Source organism: Dromaius novaehollandiae, chromosome 17 (assembly GCF_036370855.1).
Source record: "Dromaius novaehollandiae isolate bDroNov1 chromosome 17, bDroNov1.hap1, whole genome shotgun sequence".
NCBI lineage: Eukaryota > Metazoa > Chordata > Aves > Casuariiformes > Dromaiidae > Dromaius > Dromaius novaehollandiae.
Window position 1 is genome coordinate 15594042 of NC_088114.1, and position 23486 is coordinate 15617527.

A 23486-nucleotide genomic window follows, 5' to 3' on the forward strand; every position below is an offset into this window, starting at 1 on the left:
AGGGTTTTGTTTTAATTTGCAGTTCAAGGCTGAGCATATTTCAGTAACATGATTGCCGTTTCTATTTTACTGTTTTGCACAATATTTTTTTGGCGCCTGTGGTGTGCCGTTGAAACAGAGTTTAAATAAAACAGTCAATTCTGCCACTAACCCCGTCTAAAACTGATGTTCTTATTAGGACTGAGTCCATCTGTAAAACATAAATTTCATTGCGATCAATCTGCTGAGAGGATTGGAATTATAGCAGCGACTCCAATTTGACAAATGGGGTCCATGTTAACACAACAACACTTTGTCCTAAATGACAAAATAGGTAGAAAGGAAATAAATGAGAAAATGTCACTTGATATATGGCCTTGAAATCCAATCACAGCATGAGAGAGGAATTGTGTTTTCATTAAAAAAAAAGAAAAGGGAATTTAAAATCGCAGCAGGTTGGCTTGAGCTATAATAGCTCCCAAGCAGCCAGTCAGCATCAATAAAGTCAGCTGCAGAGATCTCAACCCAGAATTGTTCCAGGAATTAAGCTCCAGACCCATTGCAGAGGCGCACGTTCTCTTCTACTCCTTTGCTGCTGACTCCCCCAAATCCTTCTAGCACAGCGTTAAATTTTCCTACTCTAACAAGCCTGGGAGAGAAGTAGCCCAATTAGGACACTAAATGGCAATAGACCTTATTGTCACAGACTTTCATAAAGAGTGACTCATATCACTATTTAAAAACCTCAGAAAACATCAGACTTCTCATGGCATACGTCTCGGTTCCCTGGTCTGTTCCTTGCATGTTCCTTCTCTCTTTCCTTCCTCTCCAAGGCAGAGCAGCAGTGCCACGTCCCCGTGCAAAGCGCTTCACTGACAGGGCTGGAAAAGGCAGAGGAATTTTCCCTCTCTCCCAGGCACCACTACTGTCTCTCTTTAGTGATGAAGGGTGCAGGAAAACAGAGAGGTGCAATTCCCCATCGCCATACAGCACCATTTAATCCAGTACGAGGACTCAAGCAGATTTCTTGCTCCCGCTTTGCACTGGCATCCTCAGTGACTGTTCAGAGCAGAAAGCACAGATAATTTGTTCCCCTGAGTTTCTGTTCTCACTTTTCTTAGGGTTTTGCGTTATCACTTGTTGCCATAGTATCAACATCAGCAGCAAAGTTCTCTGTGGGCCTTCTGGGACCTGTTTCTTGTCCCGTGGAGGGTTTTGACTCTAATTTGGGCAGGACTGGCAGGGGGAGGGCAAGAAGAATTTTCTGCTTCCTATTTTTTGACGAAGGTGCTGCCGGTGACAGAGATGCTGTTCCTTAGAGACAGTCTCAGCCACACGGTCCTCTCACTGCCAAGATCCCTTAGCGCATCCCCATTCAGTGCTGGATGCAAGGCACTGTATCAAAGTTACGAGCACATGAGAACGAGGAGTAGAAACAGGCCCAGGTGCTCATCCGTTCCTGATGCTTTTCCCCTTCCCCCATGGGACAGTCCTATGCTGATGACACGACTTTCAGCTGAAGCAGCCACAGCCCCCGTATTGAAAACAGAGACTCGCATGCTGGAGGAGAGGATTTTGTCCCCCCGCCAAGACCCTGCTCCCCGATACCCGACTGTCGCCACCGGGAGAGACAATATAGGGGCAGGCTGTCGAGCCAAGACACTAGGGCCGTAAACCCCCTGCACTCCAACGGGATCGGAGCCCTCGGCTGAAGCGTGCCACTGTATTTTTCAAGAATTGGTTAATTTTGATGGCACTTGGGGATAAAGGGTGGGTCGAGCTCTGAAAACACCAAGCTTTCATAGCTCTTGTGGCAAAGGAGAGCTGCATGTTTTCAGTGCACCTGAAGACATAAGCTGGAGAGTCTGCAAAATGGGATTAAGACAAGCCTACCCTAGAAGTATGTTGCAGGTTCTTGTTAAGCATTTCTGAATTGTGATGTTAAACAGGGGCTACAGAAAGAGAGTGTATTAGCATAAATACATCCCTTTTTTTATATACACACACAGCACTTGCAGGCTTCCAAGCTCTGTGTGTAGAACCAACATACCGATAACATATGGGTTTAACAGACCTACTTCTATGTTACGTGTTTCTAGTTCCCCCATCCAGATTCCAAGCACTTGCGTGTTGCCATATAGGCAGCTCGGATTTACAGCTGCTGTGTACGGTGCCATTCGGGGAGGTGACAGCAACACAGAGTATGTCGGTTCAGGGCGCGTGCATGGCCCGCGGCAGAGTTCATTTGGAACAAGCTGATGGGAAGAAACAGACTTTCGTCTGGCTTCAACCAAAGACAGCGGCTTACAGATCCTCCTCCTCTCTTAAGGACATAACATGTTTATTTGTGGATATATATGAGCGGTCAGATCATGTATATAGTTTTGATTTAATTCATAGATACAATCAAAACAACATGACTAGAGCAACTACGTAATAGTTACATCCATAGCCTTTTCTCAAAACGGGTTCCTTGCTTTAGGGCCTGTGTTTCTTTAGTAAAAATTGGTGGTATCAACAAGTATCAGACAATATCCTCGTTACTCAGGAAAGGTAAATGCTAATCTATGCAAGCCGAGCTCATGTGACTTATCAGTTACTATATATAGTTGTTTTCAGGCACTGATTTAGGCAAACTGGCAGATTTCCTAAGCCTTTGTACAGATTCACTACTGAAATGCAAAATACAAAATACGTGAGCAAAGCAGAGAAAAAAATCTGACAAGGCCAAAATGTTCCAGAGGGTCAGTGAAGACCATCAGCAGATACGCAACACTTACCAGCAGGTGAGGATTCAGCCAAAACCCCTCTGCCTAAGATGGCTTCTACAGTACACGCTCATAACCACAGCACTGACTGAGAGAATAAACAGAATTCAAAGGGCACAAGGACTTGCCGCACTCCCTTGCTTATGAGGGAATTTAACACTTCTCCCAATGCAGATATCTGTACAGAGAAATCCCCAAAGAACCATGCCTGTGCAGAAGAGATGACTCTATACAGGGAGTTTGTTTGCAAACACATGCACGTTTTAAGACTAGAGAGTATATGATCGAGGTTGTTTCATCTTTAAGAAAATATTCTGGATAATACACGCTGCAAGAAACTAGAGTAAAAAATTGCTGATGCAAAAAAAACCCACAAACCCCAGCTCTTCAAAATAAGACTCCCTCATGTGAGACTTTTTTTTAACTGAAAAGGCGCAGCCAGCTGTGATGTGCAGGTAGCAGATCTAAGGGAGAGCACTATTTTATATAGCCCTAAAACAAGTCTCCCCACAGCTCTCCAGTGACCATACTTTTAGGTCGCATTCTGCCTTCTGTCTGGGGCATAAGCAGTTGGGGACATAGGAGAGGAAGATGTTTTAAAGCAGAGCAAGCTGGCATTTAAAGCAGTCAAGACCCGAGCCCTGAAGCTGCCCCCTGCAAGCTCTTGCGAGTCTCCAGCTCCAGACAGCCTCTGCTCCCACTGGAAGGAAGGAGACACTTCCCCTCCATTTCAGTGAGAGGCGGATCAGCTCCTCGGGGACTCAGCAGATAATTGTCAAGTTGCCTGCCAGAATTTCCTCCTGATAGTCATAACTCGAAAGCGTTGGAAGAAAATGTCTGCACCTGGGCTGTGGAGTCAGCGCGCTCAGTGAGCGCAGATCTGAGGCAGGGAAAGGCTAAGTGGGACCCAGAGCTGGATGCGGTGATGCACTTACACCCACCCCAAAACCACATATTCCAGATGTGGGTGTACAAAGGTCTGTTTTCCTCTGCCTTGCCAGCAAAAATCAAAGGCTCCCTCCTGCCCTAGCCACTAACTACAAACCAAGCTGAGAGCTAGATTATAGGCCGGGCAAGCGGGATTCCTTTCATCTGATCCCTGCAACAACTCCCTTCTGCATTTCATGCTCACCCTGCGGGGACTGTCCGGGTCCTCGTGTGTGGACTGGGAGACGGGTCCGGACCAGGCTCTCCCTGAGGGACAGGAGCCGCCCGCGAGTGCGACATCCCAGGGCTTCGCTCGGGAGGGCACCAGGGCGGGTCGGGGGCACCCGCAGCGCTCGGGGGCTCCCGCAGCCCCGCGCCGAGCTCCGAGCGGGGCCGCGCGCTCCCTCCGCCCCGCCGGCGCCCGGGGAGCCGCCGCGGCTCGGGCCGGCACCGCCCGCCGCCTTCAGCACCCGGGACAGCTCCGCGGCGCCGGCCGCCACCCACCACCCGCGGCTGGGCGAGGGCAGCGCCGAGGCCGCCCCGGGGGAGCGGCCCCTGCCCCGGGGGGAACTGCCCCTGCCCCTGCCCCTGCCCCGGGGGGAGCTGCCCCTGCCTCTGCCCTCCCCGTGCGAGCTGCCCCCCGCACCGGGCACGCCGGCCGCCTGCCCTTGCCTTCCCCTTCGCCCCTCCGCCGCACACGACCGGGCTGCCCCCGCCTCTTCCCCCGTGCAAGCCGGCCGCCCCGGGCGAACCGTCCGCCTGCCCGCCCCGTGCAAACGGACCCCTCGCCCCGTGCAAACTTGCCGCAAAGAGTTGCGGGGGAGGCAGGAAAGAAGCAGACTCGCTCTTACTCGCAGCTTACTCAGCACCCCCATCCCGCGGGCCCCGGAGGGGAGCCGAGGACGGAGGCGTTGCAGGAAGTTTGCGGCGGAGCCCCCGGGTGCCGGGGGGGCCGCAGCTTTCGCTGCCGGCACAGCGCTGCCCTCGGCGGCCCGGACAGCACGGCCCGGGGTGCAGGGCGGCGGCGGGGGGCTTGCACTATCAGGTTGTATCCCCGGCTCGGCGCCGGCCACCCACGGCCTCGCTCGCCTTGGCGGAAAAGCGGCTTTAGCCGCGCGGATCCCACGCGTCCCCTGCCCTCCGCGGGCCCGGGGGCGGCTCGGGTGCGCCCGCGGGGAGCTGCGGGCTCGGCCCACCCTGCAGCCCCGGAGCGGAGCCCGCCGCACACAGCGGCTGCAGGGAGAGCCCGGCTGGCCGCCCCGGCGGGGCCGGCCCCGCTGCTGCCCCGCGCAGGGACAGGCTGGGTCTGGCCAGCCCCGGGTCCCCGGAGCGGCGGCGGGGAGCGCTGCCGACGGCAGCCCGCTTCCCTCCCGAGGGAGCGCACGGGCGCCGGGTCCCGCGGGGCTCCGCGGTGCGGTGCCGCTCCCGCACCCGCTGCCCCGCCGGAAAGTTTCCCGGCGAAGCGGCGCCGGGGCTCCGGGCAGCCCGCCGCCGCCCCACCTACCTACCGTGCGGCGGAGAGGAGCCGGCGCCGTGCCCGGGCGCGCCCGGCGCATCCCTCCGGGGCTCGGCGCTGCGCGGCGGCTCCGCTGCCCCGAGCGGCTCCGGGCGCCGCGGAGCGACGGAGCCCGGCGCGGCGCTGGGCTCGGCGCGGCTCGCAGGGAGGGAGCCAGTCCTCGCTGCGCCCCTTTATCCCAGCATCACCGAAACGAATCCGCTTTGACGTCCAACCAGGGTTTTTATGGGTGTGGAGCGAGCCGGTGCAGCCCTCATTAGGAGACACTCTGCTCTCCAAATCATACATCTTTTATATAACCTCATTTCCAGGGTGGCTTTTCTTCCCCCTCCCTCCCCTCGCTGGGGAGCATCACCTCCCCCAACCTCCCTCGCCAATTAAAGAGCCGAGAGCCCCCCCCCCCGGCCCCCACCTGTTGCCGGGAAGCACCGCTCCGCATCCCGGGGGAGCGCAGCCTGCCCCGGGGCCCCTGCCCAGCCGCACTACGTCAGGAGCCGGCTTCGTGCCCCTGGAAAGCCACAACTCCCCACCTGCCTGCTCCCGGCTCGGGGAGAAGCCGGGTTCCAGCCTGGGGAGACCCGGGGCTGCAGACAAGCCCTCTCTTCCCCGGACAGCAGACAGCCCCCTCCCTCCAGAGCTGCCTCTGCCCTTGGGCAGGTTGGGCACCAGCCCAGCCAGGATCCCTCCACTACCTGCCCTGAGCCCGGGCCGTGGCTGAACGGGGCGAGACTGCTGGGCAGGCTGCAGCTAACGGCTGGGGCAGCCCCGCGCCTCTCCCAGCTGGCTGCATTTCTGCTGCTAGAGCTGGGCAACACACAGGGGAGTGAGGGAAGGGGCTTCTCCTCACCCTGTTTTCCCCTCTCAGTCTTTACTTGCACCTGGTAAGGCCCAGTGTAGACACAGGCTTGACATCAGTCTTTGGGCTTTGCAATTGTGCTCATTCCCATGGCAACAACAAACACACAATTATAGATATATAATATTATATAAACCCAACCGGGCTCTTGGGCAGGACTGTGAGGCTCACCTGATCACAGCCTCTTCCCAAGCCCTCGGAGGCAGCTCCCGCTGGAGCTCAGGGAACCGGTCTCAGCCTGGCGAGCGCGCAGCACCGCGTGGCTCCCTGGCCAGGGGCAGCAGACCCGGCCCGGCTGCCCCATTGCCTCTCCAGAGGCATGCAAATAGAGCGAAGCACAGCAGGCAATTCAATTACAAAACTTCCCACAGGGGAAAGGAAATCAAACAGCCTTGTTCCTCCCCCAGCACACAGAGAGTTTTGCAGAGGTGGGAAAGGGAGAGGGTAGTTTAGGCAAACTCAGCACCAGAAAGAATTTGGGCCTGGGGCTGCTTCGCCCACACTCCCCCCTGCTCACATAACCTTTGCTTCAAGCTGTAATGCACTGTCTGGGGCTAATGAACTCATAATTATGCCTATTTAGATGCAGAAGGACTAATTTAATAGTAAACTACCCAAAGACATCTGCTCTGATCCATCAGGCAGGGAAACCTGCCCCAAACACAACGTTTCATGGAGGGATAACCAGAGCCACAGGCAAAGAAGGGCTTCCCGACCTGGGCTCAGGCGGAAAACTGCCAGCTTCAGCCCAGGCTGAGAAAAGCCCAAGAGCTTTTCCTTGCGGGGCTCACATTTTTGAGGGCTGGGTGTAGCAGAGATGATCAGGGCGAGGGGTAGGGAAGAACCTGGGCTGGTCCCCCTTGGGAAACCTGTGCAGACAGGTGGGTTGAGTGTCGTGTGGTTGGAGGTCTGGCTGAAGGTGCAATCACACACCTTCAGGGGGATCTGCATTGCCAAAGCCTCGCCTGACCCGTGATACAGAGCTTGTACCACCAGCAGCCCTGTTGTGGAGGCAGAGCTCCAGGAGGCAACACAGTGCTGGGGAAGCAACGCAGGGACTGCCAGCGCTCCCGGGTCCGCAGAAGCTGGACTCCCAGCACTACCACAGGCCAAAGCTTTGGCCGTCCTGCTTACTCACCCCCCCAAAACACACCCCAGAGATGCAACCCTGAAGGGACCCCATCCCCCTCCACTAGTCCAAAGCTTTAGAAAAAGCGAGCTCTGATCCACAGGGAAGGACTGCTTTTCTTCTCTGGTCAGTCCCTAACCCCCAGGACCCAGCTCCTATGTCCTCTACGGCCAGTAGCAGCCTTCCATCGACTGTGGGCCATATTCCCCAGCCCTCTGCAAGCTCATTCACGTGTGCTCAACTCTAGGGTTCGATTCCACTTTCACTTCTGGAGGAGGGAGCCAGATAAAGTGTTCATCCATGGGCCAAGTCCTTTCCATGGGACAACGGCACTGCCTTCACCTGCATAAAACTTAATGAAGTGGTGCTGATTTTTATATGCATACCACCTGAAGCTTTGCAAAACCCATAAATCCAGGCTAGCCGGCAGCAGAATTGCACTACAGAAAGGGAGCTGCCAGCCTGCGCACGTCCTGTTAACCACCCCGAGCCAGGGAGGAGCCCTGGGTAGCCCTTGCTTCCCGCATGTAGCTGTGAGTCAGCCCGGAGAGGGAGGCTCGGAGGTTAGTAAACAACTAATGACACAGATGTTGGACTGCAAATGGAGAAGGTGGAGAGAGACCCTCTTCAGCCCATCTGTATCCAATGAGCCTGTTCCCGCACAGCTCCCGGTTTGACAGCAAATGTTTCACCTTTCTTCCTCTAGCAAAGAGCATCTGTAAACAACATTTCTCTGTAGGGAGCATACACGTTCCTGTAATCCTGCCTCATCCTAGCTGGAAAGCTGAGGCTGGTAGCTGCAGAAGGGAAGGGAATCGGGCTGGGTCCCTGCTCTGGAGAAGTCACCCCGTGCTCAGCCCTGCTGAGCCTTCCCAGTCCGGGGAAGTTGCTTCCTTAGATCCAGGAGCAAATGCAAGCAGTACTACTACGCAAGTCAGCAAAAAGAAATGGCTTGGGAGAGGAAACAACCTCTTCCCTGCCCCTCACATGGCCGCCTCCCTGGTTCCCCCTCTCCTGTGAAACAACCTAAGCACCGTTCGCTGCCAGCCATATGCTCACCGTGCTTATAGAAGCCGAATATAAACACATCAGCTAGTGCTCGCTCAAGTTTCCTTTCCCCCCGATTCCGGGCTCTCTTCCCCTCTCCTGCTGCCGTTCGTTCGCACCCACCTCTCTTGCAGGAGCCGGCGGTGACCGTGGGTTATACGGGGAGGCCGGTGGATCGCAGCTCCCGGGGAAGGAGCTGTCGGAGGGTCCTGGTCCGGGCGGGCGTCCGGGCGGGCTGCAGACCGCTCCGCTGCAGGGGGCCCCGGCTCTGAATCAGCCTGCGGGGAACGTGCCGCTCGCGCCGCTCAGCTCTCTAAGATCCTTAGGAAACCGTGGCCTCGGCACAGATCATGCACACAATATCCCCGGCAGCCGTGGCTCTGGAGTTATTCAGCTGCTATTTCTATTCAACTCGAAATGTGTTCGAGGGATTACTGCCACGGGAATAAAGAAACGGCTAAACATATTTATACTAAAGCTTAAGGAGCCTATGTAACTGCACACACACACACACACACCAGCTGATAGGGGGGTCTGGCACAGAGACTGCAGCGATTTGGGACAAATCCCAGGATTGTCTGTCTCTGCTCTAGTTTAGAGCAAGTGTCTATGCTAGCGCTTGCCTAGAGGTGGCAGTGAGCCTTCACTGTTGCGCACACCCCTACCCAACTGCAGAGCAGCTCAGAGGGCCTGGGAAGTCCCCAGCTGAGCTGGAGCTTTGCGCTCTCTGCTTTGGCCACAGGTAAAGTCTTTTCGGTGCAAGTAAACCCACACCCGTGCCCAAATGGCGCAAGGCGGACTCCCAGGCAGGACGTGCAATGAGGAGTCCTGCCGCCTCCTTTCTCTCCTCTGCATGGGCATGCACTCACACACCCCCCATGTTCTCAGGGGATTTCTTTGGCATCCTCACCCCTGCGATATGCATGCAGAAAAGCTTGCTTTGATCAGATCCAGGCTGCCTTTAAAGCCTGGAAGGACGTGGCCAACAGACCTCTCTTCCGCAAACATCCCCGTGCCCGTGGTGTGCTGCCGGCTCCGCCAGCTCACAAGCTCGAGGACACGTTTTGGGGAAAGTGCTTTCCTTCTGGGATTTTTTGCTCCTCCCTCCCTGCTGTCAGGCACCGTGAAAGAAGAAGTCTTGAGCTACAAGGTAGGACACAGCTGTGCTAATGTAGGGTCTTCCGGCACAAACACCGAATTTCAGCTCCGCACTTAAACTGCCTCCCTCCCAACAAAGCTCTCAGACACGTGTGTAAATCCCACTGAAGTCCAACACACGTCTTAAATATCACTGCACTGGGGGCTTTGTTTCTGAACGTGTCCCTGAAAAGCTTCTTCAAGAGCATATTTCAAAGGCTGTAACAGCATAAAGAGGGATGTAAAGGGTGATCTCTCTCTCACATGCTCAGGCACACGGAAATACACACACATGCGCGCAGAATCTAATAAAAAGATATTAGTCGAAGAGTATTTGGCTTCTGGCATTAAACTAGCTCAAGCTTCATACAGACACCAAAGAAATGAAATTATGGGAGCTCACAAACAAGAAATTCCAGGGGGATGAATTAATGTTTCATCGCTATTACAGTGCAGAGAAGTACCTGCCTGTCTTCCCTTGCATTTCTTTCTCTTGTGATTCAAAATGTGAAACTCCTATCTTTAGAAGTCATAGTATCATGTTTCCTCCAGCAAAAGTCCTACCACCTTTCCATCAAAATTTAAATTATATTCATTATCATTTTAAGGACACATTGGAGGTCTAACAAACATATCCAAGTTCAAGGACTTCTTTTACATTCAAGGTCTAATTTTAAAAGATAAAAACCTTAAGACCTTGCTTCCCATGCTGAAAGTGGTTCAAGTTACTTCTGAGTTATTCGGTTGCAATCACTGTTCTTAAATGCAAGTGCTTGAGCCATCCATAAACAGCTGTAAGTTAGGGGCCAGTTTCTCAGCAGGGGCAAAGTTATATGGCTTCACTGAAATGAGCAGAATTGAGAGCATTAAAGCTAAGTAAAAACAGCCTGTTCTCAATACTTTGTACCATCTAAGTCTTTAGTTCAAGCCCATTCACTTCTGGTAGGATCAGGCCCCTAGATGCTACCTTTTAACCTTTGGATCAATTGAGGGGGAATTTATAACCTGGAAAATTACTTTTGTGTCAACTTTAGATAGTATATTTAGAGGTTTTTCTATTAAGTTACACATTTCAGGGTCCTATAGGTTAAAGACTGTTTCTGAAAGGCAAAAATCCCTGCTCTTAAACTAGCACTTATCGCAAGAGGACCTCCGGGGTGGGTGGTGGCAAACACAGGAAAGGGGCCTTGCGTCAGAGAGCTCCCTGGGTAAACAGGCACGGGGAGGGGACGGGAGAGCTTCGAGCAGGCTGCTGAGTCCGATAAGCCCACACTGCAAAGCATTTCTTGCAGAAAGAACACAGAGGAGCCCAAAAGCACAGAAACAGCTGCTGGTGAGCTTTTAAATCTCTGGGGAAAAAAAAATCCCACTACTGGAAAGGAGCAACAAGAAAAATGCCCGAAAAGGGGCAGCAAGAAAGGACCGGGGGGAGCACACTGACGTGGCTGGCACGCATCTGTCATGCACCTCTGAATCAGCATCGTCTGACCACGTCCAAACAGCACTGGAGAATCTCTCCCGGACCAAAAGTGAGAGTCAGCAGCTCCCCAAAACAGGATGAAAATAACTCTCGAGACAGTGCTGTGCTTTTTTTCTCCTTTTTTCACCAGCTGAACAAAAGAAAGCCTGCGCTCAGCCTTCCCGGCAACTGGTGCAAAGTTTGCAGAAGCTATGCCAGGAATTCGATTTATTTCTGGAATGCTTTTAATGGGATATTGAAATGCTGCTGTAATTTGAAGGTAATAAACAGCTTCTCCCAGTTAAACCACAATGAAGTTAAGCCCCGTTTGCTGGGGAGGAGCTGGAGGCTGACAGTGGTGAAATAGCAGGACTGTGATATTTCATTTACACTTAAGACAATTCATTTTCCTTGCGACCAAAATCCCACTTTAAGAACAGGAGCTAGGAGAAACGGTGTTATTTTTAACAGCGAGGCCAGGCCCTGCGAGCCCTTAGCAAAGCCCTCTGCGTGGTGCAGCAGAGACCCTCCGGCTGGCATGGGGAAGCTCAGCAGCCCAGTGCAAAGCACAACCAGCAGGATTCGACATGCCGGGCCCTGCTTTCTCTCTTTTCTTTCAAGCAATTCACAACTCTTTGGCTAGCTACAGGCTCCGCTCGACCTCGGTGATCCACCTACCTACAGGCAGCTCCGGTCCTGCCGCGGGAAAGTCTCCCCAGGGCCGAATCCCGGCTCTCACGCGGCACCGCCAGGGTCAGGGCTCCCTGCGACCCACGAGGCCGAGCTGACCCCACTAATTGCAGAGGCAGCAAGGGGCTTAGCAGCCCTGCAAAGGCGCTTCGTTAGCAGTGGAGACGAGCTCTGCGAGCGGGGGGTTACTAAGGGGTGACGTCAGGTCTAATAAGGTGCAAGTGTTGACGGAAACTTTTCCTGCCGCTGAAAGCACTGCAGGGATTTCCTCGTGAGCTCGCTGGCGCTGAGCACACTTTCGCCCAAATCATAGCCTGCCCCTGCCCAGCGTGCTGCTCGCTTAAGCAGCCAGAGACCTGTTTTCATGAAACACTCAAAAATGGCATATTTTCAAGGTTTCAGCCTCCCCATTGGACTTAGTTGAAAGTAGCCCGATTCTTAGAGCAGGGCTGATGGATACACAAGAGTACAGATAGATAAACCCTGTTTGCTTAAGAAAGCAGACTACAAATACCTCCCAAAATAAAAGCAACTCCCCAGACCTCCCAGTGTGTTGGTACTGGGAGAGAAGGGGCATTAAAAGCCCTGACGATTTCCCCTTTTGTTCCATTCTATATCTTCCAGCTAGCGGCAGCTTACTCTGGCGAGGGTAATGTTGCTGTCTAGAAAAGACAACAGGCTGCTTTGGGGGGCTAAAATGTGTTTCTCGCTCTCATTTGCTGGAGACCCTTTAAAGTTACTATTGCCCAGGCTGCAAAAGTTCGATCCTAAGCAAGAACAGGTTTCTTGATGGCCAAACGCAGACCTTACTGAGCGAGAAATTAGAAATACTGCTGGGGTGGGAGTTCAACGCTATGGCGGGCCAGTGCTTGAGCCAACCCCCGGGGTCCTGCCTCGGCCCCCCATCCGCGCTGTGCGGAGTGCCGACTCGAGGCTTATTTGAGATCAGAAATGACCTTTGGTGCAGGCTACCGAAATCCCTGCCGGCGGGAGCACCTGTGGGCCCGCAGGCACGCGTGCGGGGATTAGCATGGCGGGGGCTGCAGAGCAGGACGCGGTCGTGCTGCCAAAGCTGTTTAAAGCGAGCCGGCGCAGGACGGGCTGCTGCTGAGCTCGACCCTGCTTCAGCCCTTTGCTTTGGCTTCCCCAACCCCTCTCCGAGCAGGATAACGTGGCTGAACTGAGCTTACCCTGGAGCGGGCAAGCCGAAAGCCCTTCCAGCAGAAACCACTCACTCTTTATTTCAAGCATGCGATGGCCCCATCCTGCTAGGCCTGGACACTGCTCCTGGCACCAGCTCCCTCTCCCAGCAGTGCTGTGGGAGCCAACGCTCGGATCCTGCGCCGGGGCACCCTCCCGTGCCAGGGAAATGCTGGAGGGGTCCCAACGGCTTTTATTGCCAGGCTCCTACGTTCCCTGCTGCATCTTAGGAGGCTTCATCTCTTACGAGAACGCTCAGTTGAGTCCATATGAAACCGATTGCTGTGGCGCTGATATCTGGCCTGTGGCTCTGTCTGCTGCCAGTGGTAGTTGTTTGCAGGCTCGAACAAGCTCGCAGATATCTTGCCTTTCCATAGTGCCTCACGCAGAGCTATTTGGTGCTCTGTCTGCCAGCGCAGGGTCACCCCGTCAAGGTCCCCTGCTCTGCGTCCCTCCAGCCCCATCCTGCCCCATCCTCAGCGGGAAGCTGCCATTGCCTCAGGCCCTCACGGGCTCCTTCAACAGCAATTGCAGCAGGATGAGCCCCTTCACCGTCAGCCCATGCGCAGAAGCCCCTCGGCAGCAGAGTTCAGGACACTGCTGCTCTTCCTCTAGATCTCATCACAACATCCTCGGCCAGGGCTGTCACCTGCAGCATGTCAAATGCAATGAATCCCCACGCACACCTTTTCTCCCCTGTGAATTCAGCTGGAGAAGAGCCTAGGCAGGAGAACGGAGTCTCACGTGCTTTGCCACGCAGCTGGCTACGCAGGACAGACTCAGCCCAGCAGCAGCCCTCTCCCTCCCGGCAATGTTTTGTGCCCTGCTGAGGCCGGTATCTAATGGCTGTGGGTCAAGACAGAAGAAAGGTACCCGGGAGATGCCAGCAGAGCTGGCATCCAACAGACTTCTGGATTTTTTTATTTTATTTTTAGCAATATTATTTTCCTCCCCGATTTGAAGTTTTTGCAGCAAGAGCAGGACCGGAGCAGCTGATGGCCTGGAAATAGTTTCTGAGCGAGGAGCTGGAGGCACACGTTCACACAGCCCAAGGGAGCGCCTTTAGGCTATAAACATAGGAAACAGGAAAAACAGCACAACAAATAGCAAGGCTGCCTTGGTCCTGTGAAGCACCAGATAGCAGACAGCTGTCTCACCAATCCCCACTTAATAAGCAGGGAAACTGAGGCGCAGAAGGGGCAAGCGGCTCATTTCCAGGCCAGCCAACGGGTCTGCAACACCTCGGGGACCGACCCTGTCTGCCTGCATCTCGCACACACCCTGGGAAACTGGCAGCAGAGACACAGAGGAGCTTCCCCGTAGAGGAGAGGGGGAAAAACCATCCTGTGCCATTTGACTCAATACACGTTAGGGTGAATGGAAGAAAGAGAGGACAGTGCTCACCAGGGAGCACGGGCACTTTCCCAGTGTGGTCCCACACCCCTGGCGGGTGGCAGCCACCCTGGGACAGTCCCTCCCCTCACGCTGGGTGCATTGGGGTCCCAGAAAACACAAGGTGGAGACAGGGCCCCAGCTCAGGGTCCTCCCTGCTCAGGGAAGGCTCGTTCCCACCCCAGCTCTGGTCGCTGCACTGCAACGCTCACAGACACCTGCATCTTGCCCTGGCACCTCCCTGCCAGGGCAAGGTCTTCAGACACAGGGAGAGGTTACCTTCAGTCAAAAAAATAATGAAGATGAAGTGAAATGGGCTCAACAAGACTGCAAGAAAATTGTTCCTCCCTCCAGTACTTCTATTCTCTCCTCTGTGAAATGGGAATTACCCCACAAGGGCCATTCCCAGACACTGGGAGCTGGGGTGGTACCAGACATTCCCAGCCCAGCTGCTCCCGGAGGAGAGGAGCTCACTCTGCAACCCAGCTGCAGGATCAGGACCCCTTGCACATTTAGAAGCAACTCATGTTTTAAAAGACAAAAGGATTGCAGAGCCTTTCTTTTTCCCCTCACCTGCTTGCTGGGATTAAAGGCAGGGCCCAGGGTTTCCACCACAAAGTTAGGGTAACTGATCTCTTGAGCTAGGGAGCCCTGGGAAACACTCACACCAAGGAAGCTCAGCCCAGGGCTTGGCTGGCCAAAAGCTTCTGTTCACCATTCAGGCAGAAAGAAATGAGGGCATCAGAGAAGACTCTCAAAGAAAGAGAAGTAAAGCTTCAAGCAAAATCAGTGAAAAGTAGCTCTGGATCAAAAAAAGCCCCCTGCAGTAATACACCAGATCACAGCAGACAAACCTCTCCCTGCTCCTCAGGTTGCACTAGCAGCCCACAGCCCCAGCATGGTCCTCACCAGAAAAACCACCCAGAAGCAGACAGCTGAGCCAACCCTCCCTCTGCAGGAGGCTGTCTTCTTATCCAAAGGTAAAATGAGGCCAGTCTGGGTAGTTTGGGAACACCTGCGAGCAAGCGGCTGGAGGAGGAGGGAGGGAAGTGCCGTTAGCAGAGGCTGTGCTTGCACCCGCAGCAGCAACGGTGGTGGGGAGCGAGGTTCTCGGTGCAGCGTCTGCACAGCCCAGCCCCGTGTGCGGGCATGTCCCCTGTGCCACGCAGAGCAGCTCCTGCCACCGGTGCCCACCCGCCCTCCAGGTCCGTGCCAGCGCGCGAGCCCGGGGAGGGCGCAGTGAAACCCCGGGGCTTGGCCGGCTCTAACACCTGCCGCCGGGTCAGGAGACGGTTCCCTCCAGCAGGGCAAGTGGGACCTCGGGCTGGTGAGACCCAAGCCTCGATCCTAGCAGAGGCCCACGGGATTTCAGTGCCCGAGCAGAACCTGTTGTATGGGTTTCGTTGTTCATGCACACAGCAATAAATGCCCTTTGCTCTTCCACCCTCCAAAGCTGATATACTTCTCTCCATTACGTGCACTTCAGCAAGACACAGGGGCCTGCCAGATTCCCCTGGCACTATCACGGCCAGGCTGCAGCTCCGCAACTGCAAATCCCACTTCGCTGAAGAGCAGAAGCCACTGTGGTGCTTTCCGGAGCCCTTTGCTAAGTGGAGCCGTTTGCATCAGAAACGCATTATGTTACGGACTTCCACGGGGCATGTTCTTCCACGGGGAGGCACGAGGAGGAGTTAGGAGGAGCAGCCCCCGCCGGGCTGGGTCCCTGCCCTCTGCCAGCCCGGAGGAGCGGCCAGCACCATCTGTTTCCGAGGAAAGGCTCGCCGGGCAGAGCAAGGCACAGATGGTCCAACGCCAGCAGCGGAGAGTGTTTAAGTTAATGACAGTCTCCATTGTGGCTTTTCGCTTCAGTGGAGACTGAGCTGTTTCTTTACCTTTTAACCATGCAAATAAAGCAGCCTGCTAACCCCTCCATCCGCAACCTCACCGGGGCTGCAGGGAGAGGGTATCACCACCCTCCATCCCGGTGGTGTGAGAGGCCGAAGGCTGCTCCGGGAAGAGTTCCTCTCCTCCCTCGGGCACAGCCTGCTCCCCAGCTGTGACCCTGGGCGTGAAGTCCTCAACAGACCAGCGAAAGACCAGAGCTCTCCTGCCTTCGCTTCATGGGCAAAGAACTGATGTGTGGAAAGACTGTAGGGCAAATTCATCTCTGCTCTGACTTCACTGCAGCCGAAGCAATGGCACCGCAGAGGCGCCAGCAGCCCGCGACTGAACCAGGACCACGGATGTGCTGGTCTGCACTAGCCTGCAGCAACCTTCCCCTTTCGGAAAGAGGCAACACGCGGGCTTCTGCCCTCAAAGGCATCCCAAAGATCTCACAGGGAAGAGAATGAGTGCCCTCGCTTTTCCCCTTGTAGGGCACATATGTCAGAGCAAAACATATTTTGGATGTTGCTCAGTGCAGTTCAACTTGCCTGCAAAGAAATCACTGCCTTTCTCGGGTATGTTTTAAGTGCACTAGCTCCACAGCCTCTTTCCTTTTCCCTCTCCAGCTTCCTGCTGGTTCATAAAGAAGTCTCTCTCGCCTTCTCTGGATTTTGGAGTGATATCACAACCTCAAATGTGTTTTTCTTGGTCTCAGGGTCCTATCAACACCCTGCAGAGGAGCACAGGGCAACCTATTGCCCTTATAGCTGTACTCACGGGGTGCAGAAGTGAGCTGCAATAAACAGGCACATCTTAGAGCTCTTGAAATCTTTGATACAATCAAGATTGACAGAGCCTGAGACAGGCTTCCCCCCTCCCCTTTTTATTTCTCTCTTTTTTTAAAAAAAGAACCTTTTATTCCCAGTGGCCAAGAACATTTAGTCTGGCCGGGAAAAGGAAATCACATTACAGAATTACGGTTCATTTAGCAGGTCCCACTGGAAGCCCTGCAATAACCACTGGCTTCCTAACAGGATTAGCCAGTGTCTGAACCTCCCGATCTCACTGCAGTTGTCTCCACTCCCCACAACAGGCTCGAGGACCCCAGAAAACCCCAAGCAGCTGCAGAATCCCAAAATGCAGGTGGACACGAAGAAAAGAGATTCAGGGGACCGAACACAAGGGACTTCCTCCATATGGATGGGGGTACTATTACTAGAGGCGTCAGCAGACACTAGCCCAGGCACACCTCTCTGCCTGGCTCCAATTACGCATCCCACTTTGCTTTGCTATGCTGTCTTAGTCTATTCCAGCCTAATGGCTCATTCTCACTCAATGGCCTGTGCTGTGTCCCATGAGGGGTCTCGGGATATAAACCTCAAAATCACAAACAAGACATTGGAGTAAAGCAAGTTCTGCTACAGCATCAAATAGCACATACTGTCTGCTGCACCCAAACTCTTCATCGCACGCTAGCAGCAGCTTCCGTGGTGCTAAGCCGCTACCAAACCATCCATGTAAGTTGACTGAGGCTCCTCCTGACTGAAGTCTTTGAGTTGAATGAACGTGGAGGTTTCCAGTTTGCATTGCATTGCAGGGCTACCTGTTTACTGGGTCCAGCTCTCTACTCATTAGGTGGCTAGGAGGGTTCAGAAAAAAATGATTAAGAGGAGGAGCAGGTCAGGAAAGAAGCCAAGTTATATGGGGGCAATGGAACAGCCAAGATCATTGTTTAGATCCGGTTTTGTCTTCAGCAGTGCTGAAATCTCATCGCTTCTCCCATACCTCTCCCACCCAATAAAAAGGAAGAGGTGATGAAAGGACAATAAATTAGGCGTGCAAGGCAAATGGAAATATCTCTACTATTTCACAGGGGCTGAACAGCTGCCTCTCACCACAAACCAGCTCCCAACATTTCATTAATGCAATGGTTTATACACAGAGAGAACGCAAATGCTATTGCCACCCGAAGCAGGCAGGGGTGGCAGGCTGGCGATGGCAAAGCCAGCTTTTCCAACACAGCGAGCATGTTTCCAGCACAACTTGCTGCCTGCTTGGCACGGCAGCCCGGCCCAAGGGAGGGAGACAGCGGCAGGAATGTTACAAAATAGTTCTGCGTAGAAGAACTAATTAAGACAACAGGAACTGTCTCAGTGGCATCTCTATAAGTGTTCACCTGCACCTCTGAAAGAAAGGGAAGATGGCAAAATCCCAGCAGAATTTGCCTTTCTGCCGTCTTGTGCAGCACAGAGAGCCAGCACAGCCCCACGGGCCCTGTGCCTTGCAGCAGCTGGATGCCAGGCGTTTGCATGGCAGGGCTGAAGGCAGTCGCACAGTGAGCTGCTGAGCAGTGACATAAGGAGGGATAAGCTTGTGCTCGAGAGATGCTGTTGCTGAAGTCAGCCAGGCTTCTCAGGGACACAGTTACACACTTTCAGATTCAGGAAGAGTGGAGAAAGCTGTTTTCTGCTGCGGTTATAACCATGCAGTGACGTCCGCAGACAACGGAAGAGCTTTCTGGGGTTAAGTGGGCATAAGCGACAAGAACTAGTCCTTGCCTTCCACCAGCTTCTTGCTTTATTTTAGCCAAAGCAAGTTTGCCCAGACTGTGTTCCAGCCACTGCCTTACCCCATTAGCTCCACATCCATACGGGAGGGGGGCTGTCGTTCCTGAGTCGCGGTGACCGCCGCAGTGGAAGAGCACTGCAGACATATAGATCCAGCCAGTGCCACGGGCCCAGGTCTGCTGCAGCCCCTCCCCAGTGAGCAGTGGGAACGGGCACTCCTGGAAAACGCTGGAGCCCACCTGCATTCAGCCCCTGCTGCCCTCTGTAGATGCCCCTCTCCTCACTGACAACACAAAGAGCCAGAAGCATCAGCTCCAAACTTCAGTGCTCAGAGCAAGCTGGGATGGCTGAGAAGCATCATTACTGCCAGTGAAGGAAAGGCCAAGTAGGGTTGTTTTTTTTGGGAGAGCACTACATCCCTGTCCCCATAGCTCCCACGCTGTTCTAACTCTGCGAGCAGGTCTCTTTCCTTCATTAGCAAGACTTGTGGCTGCAGGTGAAGGGACTCCTTGGCTTTCACACAGCTACTAATGAAGCTGTGTGGGCAGGGGTTAAGTGGTGTGGGTCAGACCAGAGCTCGACAGAAGCAGGCAGGGGTTTGTGCTCAGTCACTTGATGAAAAGCACAGAAAGCGAGGAACACTCCAAGTAAGGTAGCGGGGAACTCATGGGTTTTGCATCATCGGCCACGGAGACAAGGTGCTGGGTGAAGATAGAAGTGGTGGGAAGGGAGGAGGGAGGGATGATGCAGAACCAAGAGTAGGAAAAGTTTTGCTCATGCACACGCTGTATAATTCAGTTTGCAGGATCTCGCTGAAGCCAAGAATTGAGTAAGAGGCCAAAAGGGACGAGGCGTTTATATGGCTAATGAGAATACATGGCCTGTAATCACCCCGGCTGATGCGAGAGCCTAAGGAGGGTTGTAAACCCCTGCTCTTGGACTTCAACCAATTTCCAATTATGGAGAATATGAGGGGATCCTCACTGGGGGAGGGGGATGACAAATGATCTCCTCTTTGGGCTGTGAGCATTTATGCTGTTCTCACAGTGCCCGGCCCTGGCTTGCAGACGGCAGTGGCCCCTGCAAGCCTCGGTCTGCACCTGGGCAGTTTGCAGGTCCTGGGTACCAGACAGGTGGTGCGAAGGGTGTGCAGGGACTGCCTGCACCTTTCGACAGCTCTAGGGTAGGATTTCTCTTCCTCCCTCGGTGCACAAACTGCAGTTGTGCCAGTCATCATGGCCTTTGGAAGTGTTTTTTCCCTTTTTGGCTGTAGCCTGAGTTTGAACAGATGTGCAAGTGCTCTGGCTTCCTCTGGCCCTTCTGCTGGGACCCCCAGAGCAACACTGCCCTTCCCAGCGTTGCTCCCTAACACAGCTACGCGGGACAGAAACACTGCTTGGAAGCTGGGTATGAACAAACATGCCCTTTTAACATGCCACACAGCATCCAAGAGCATTGATCGCACCAGAGACGGCATATGGGACCTGCCCCAGGAAATCAGGATGGCAGCGAGTCTTGGAGATGCACTCAGAAGGTATAGGGAAGAGAGAGTAATATTCCTTTGCATTTATCCCTGGTGCCATGACATCTGTTACTGCCACAGAAGTGACCTCACCAGCTTTACATTTTTCAAGATAGCGTTTGGAGATGGGTTAAAGGCCAAGAAACTATGCCTATAAGGAAAGTGTCAGGAACTGAGCAGGCTTTGTTTGTGTGCAGAAGGTGAAAAAATGCTAATATATGTCTTTCACGTGCACTATAGTTCAAATGAGTACGCATCTGGGGAAGTCCTACAATTTGTTTTTGAGCGAAGCAAGGAGACATATGCCTAGCAAACCTTCTCAGCCACAGAATCCATAAATCACAGTTAGATGAAGCTATCACCAGTGTCTTGGTCTGTGACTATGGGCAAAACATGTCACTGATGAGTGCCTTGGTTTTCCTATCTTTCAGGTGTAACAATCCTCCACAATGGCTCCAAAAAAGGCACTGCCCACGGTGAGAAACACCGGGGCGTCCTTCCTCTCCTTTCATGCCGCTAGAGTTTCAGTTCCTTTCTTCCTGAGCTGAAAGCAGTGTTGGCTCCTCAGAAGTCACTTTCCCTCCTCACAGAACAGCCATGAAGAAAAGAGCAGCACTTATTCCTGGAACTTCTTTATGGCCACAAGGAACAGACTGGGCACGAGGAGACAGCTTTTCTCATGTTCTTGTCTGGTCCGTATTATTGTATTTTGGATTAGCAGATGGGTCCAGGTGATGCATGAAAACTGGGTAGCGGGAGGGTCCTAGAGGACCTGCCCTCCTCCTGTTGCACGGAGCAGTGGGATCCTGCCCCACATCATGTGCATGTGGCTCTACACTTTCCCCTCTCTCCCTCCTGCATTTAGATCCAGACCATTTGCTCTACACACCTGTGGATACACAACAGCCCAGATCAGCTGCAGAGCTTCCCCCCACCCTCTTTTAGATTTTTTCTCTCTTCTTGTTTGTTTGTTTTGCCATCCAAGCAGCATCAGAAGCAACAGGGTCTGGCAGCCAAAACTTCCCTAGGGAAGAAGTTCTTGCATCCAGCAGCCAAGTCAGGAGATTCTGGAAAGTTGCTCTGAGCCTGTCTCATCTCACTACTTGACATATCATCGCTGTCCATTTCACTTCCCAAGGAAATCTGATTTGTTCCAAAGTTTATAGTTTCAGTGACCTAATCCCAGCATAGTTGTTCCTGTTTCCCTTTAATTTACTGCCACAGCTCGAATTAATTGATGTATTGCAGAGGGCTTGAGCCGAGCTAATTGTTTTAAAAAAAGAAAGAAAGAAAAAAAGAACAAAAAGGGAGACGTGAGGTCCCTTAGCGGTCTGCAAAGGTATTTGAATGGGGAAATGGCAGCCACCACAAAGCAGTGATAGCTCCGAGCAGAAGCAACTGCCCAGGTAGGTGCAGGCTCGCCAGGTTGCAGCTTGCAACATGCCATCACGCTCACTGCAAACAGAAATATCTACCTTGAGGCGACTTTGGGGAGAAAGGCAAGGTTTGGGGGAGAGGAGGTCTGTACCTTCATCTTCCCTTCTCTGCTGGGGCTGCTTTCATTTCCGCGGCTCTGTCCTTTCCCGAGGCCAGCAGGGATGAGCAGGGCACTCCTGAGTGAGCTCAGAAACAAAAAGGAATCGCACAGGGTGGGGAGCTGGGGTTGGGCTGCCCGGCAGGAATAGGGGGACAGTGCCCGAGTGAGCAGGGATGGAGCTAGGAAAGCCACAGCTCAGCTGGAGCTGGAAGTAGCAGGGGATGTGAGGGGCAAAAAGGCTGCTCTAAGTACATGGGCAGCAAGAGGAAGGTAAGGAGAAACAGGACCATGCTGCTCAGTGGGACGGAGCGCCTCATGGGCAACGACACGGAAGAGGTTGAGGCACTCAGTGCTCTTTTTGCCTCGGTTTTCCCCGGGCTGTCCTCGGGCTCTCCGGGTCCCTGTGCCTAGCGGCGCAGTCTGGGGAGTGAAGCATCACCCACAGTAGAGAAAGATGCCGTTAGGGAGCGTTTTCATCAGTTAGACATACACAAGTCCCCCATATGAGACGGGACGCATCAGAGGGTGCTGAGGGAGCCAGGCAACGTCACTGTGAGGCCACTCTCTAGCCCTGGAGGATCATGGGGACCAGGGGAATCTCCTGAAGGAGGATCAAGGGAACTACAAGCTGGTCATCCTGCCCACAGGCCCCAGAAAGGTGGTGGAGCAAACCCCCTTGGAAGCCATTTCCACCCACGTGGTGGACAAGAAGGTCATTGGGAACAGCCTGGTGGACAACAAGTCGAGCCAACATTCAGCTTGGCCAACACCAGCTGCTTACTGGGTGATATTAGCAAAAGCATAACCAGCAGGGCATGGAAAGGGATTCTTCCCCTCTGTTCAGCACTTGCAAGGCTGCGTCTAGTGAACTGTGTCCAGTTGCGGGCTTCCCGGGACAAGCCTGACATGGACGCACTGGAGCAAGTCCAGTGGATGCCACCCAGATGGCCAGAGGTTGGAGTGCACAGTGCACAAGGAGGGGCTGCAGGAGCTGGGTTCCTTCAGGCTAAAGAAGCGAAGGGGAAGAAGAGACCTAATTGCTATCTATAACTACCTAGGTAGAAGTAGAAGAGGAGACAGTCTCTTTTCAGAGGTGACAAGCGAAAGGACAAGAGGCAACAGCATGAGTTGGAAGATGGGACATTCTGACTCAATATAAGGAAAAAAATGCTCCCCATGAAGGTCGTCAAACACAGGAACAAGGGCTGAGGGACATCATGGGATTTCCATTCCTGGAGATATACAAAACTGAACTGGTAACAGGCCTGAGCAGCCTTCTCTAAATGGCCCTGCTTTGACCAAGGAGCACTTGTGCTGCAGGTGGATGAGGAAGGATGCAAGGCAGAGCACAGAGCTTGCCTGTATACACTGGTTTTCTGGAGACTTCACACTGAGTTTTGCTGTTTGTTTTTGAGCAGACACCAACAGAGAAATAGGTGGAGGAGGAGAAGGAGAACAGGCTTCACCTCAGAGCGCAGACAGTTCCGGCCAGCGTTTCTGGTGCCTAATGTGCAATGCAATGCTCTGGGGTATAAAGCAGACATGCTTCTGGGAGGCAGCTGAAGCGTCACGATCTGAATAAGATGCCACGGGAGTGTGTAGCAAAGCAAGGAAGGAAGCCCAGGTATCCTCCGCATTTCCATGACGCAAAAACCATCTGCTAGTCCTTCCTTCCACCCAGGGGCCCTGCTGTACTTCCTGCATCTCCTCGTGGGGAAAGACAAGGCCAGGAGCAAAATGCCAGCAGCGGGTCAAACTGAGACCTTCCTGGGGAGCACTGCAGCCTGGGACACTGGGGAGCAGAGGCTGCGCATGGCCACTGGTGCAGAGTGTTTCAGAGATGGGGACACTGGGAGGGCTGCAAAGCCCCAGGCTT

General features: G+C 53.7%; 1 protein-coding gene across 2 annotated transcripts in view; it reads right to left on the bottom strand.

Annotated features, from left to right (window-relative positions):
* NOS1 (nitric oxide synthase 1) overlaps nt 1-23486 on the bottom strand; it is a 91186-nt gene that overhangs the window by 61365 nt on the left and 6335 nt on the right. Inside the window, exon 1 of one of the 2 annotated variants that reach the window (XM_064522325.1) lies at nt 11497-11679. The exons of the other annotated variant lie outside the window; for it this stretch is intronic. The gene's annotated coding sequence lies outside the window, so the exon portion shown is untranslated. Of the gene's footprint in view, nt 1-11496; nt 11680-23486 lie in introns of those variants that run through there. 2 annotated transcript variants of the gene reach the window in all.